The 865-nt window shown below is 57.7% G+C and overlaps 1 protein-coding gene across 1 annotated transcript in view; it reads right to left on the reverse strand.

Moving 5' to 3' along the window:
* The window catches only part of DNAI2 (dynein axonemal intermediate chain 2), a 36,607-nt gene extending 36,354 nt beyond the window's left edge, over positions 1-253 (reverse strand). The window contains exon 1 of the mRNA XM_006145857.2: positions 158-253. The gene's annotated coding sequence lies outside the window, so the exon portion shown is untranslated. The remainder of the gene's footprint in view (positions 1-157) is intronic.
* Positions 254-865: the final 612 nt, after the last annotated feature.

Raw genomic sequence — 865 nt, forward strand, 5'->3', positions numbered from 1 at the left:
TGGCGGTGCCCGGGGCCGTGGGGGCCCCGCCACTCTCCCGCAGAGGATCCCACAGGGAAGCTTCCAGGAGGAGTGTCTGGGCTGTTGGGATGAGTATTACTCCTGGGGCTGTCCTTTTCGCTGCCCACTTGCACGGCCTCTCCCGGCTGCCTCTTACCCTCGATCCGGGGCTGCCGCCGTCTCTGAGCCACTACAGAAGCGCGGAGCCTAGGTCCCGGCTTCCCCGGCTCCAGCGTGCCTCAAACGGACCAGAGCAGCGTTTACCGGTTGCCTGGCAACCTGGGGGTGGGGCGCGGGAGCCGGGGCGGGACTCTGGCCAGAGCCCAGGGCGACCCAGACCACGTGACTGTCCTCCTCCGCCCTCATCTGGAGGTCTCTAGAGTTAGTATAAAATTGGACCAACAAGTTAGTAAAACACCAGGAATAGTAATTAAGTTTGGCGAAAATGTACATTATGGAAAAAACCCAAAGTAACTTTGCATGGATTTCACAATTTGGGGCACCAAAACAAACTCTTACCTTAATTCTTTTTTTGTTGTGGTTGGAGAGGTTTCTGCTATTGCCAGAGGCGGTATCTGAGGGGTCCGGGTGACGCCAGCTGTGTACTTCTGCACAGAATGAGGTTAACCCGAGTTCAGGGACAGATGCCGAGCCGACAGAGGCAGGCCAGGGATGCGTCATCCAAGCGGTGGGATTCGAGGTTGGAACTGAGCCTTGGAAAATGGCTGAGCTGCAGGGAGAAGGAGTGGGGGAACATTCCAGATGTGTGGGAGGCTTGGTATAAGCTGAGGGGCAGGGGCTAGATGGGAAGTAGGCATGGGGGACTGCAGGGAGATCAGCTTGACCAAGGCTGGCAGTCCCTGCA

This window comes from Tupaia chinensis, unplaced genomic scaffold (genome assembly GCF_000334495.1).
Source record: "Tupaia chinensis unplaced genomic scaffold, TupChi_1.0 Scaffold000159_1, whole genome shotgun sequence".
NCBI lineage: Eukaryota > Metazoa > Chordata > Mammalia > Scandentia > Tupaiidae > Tupaia > Tupaia belangeri.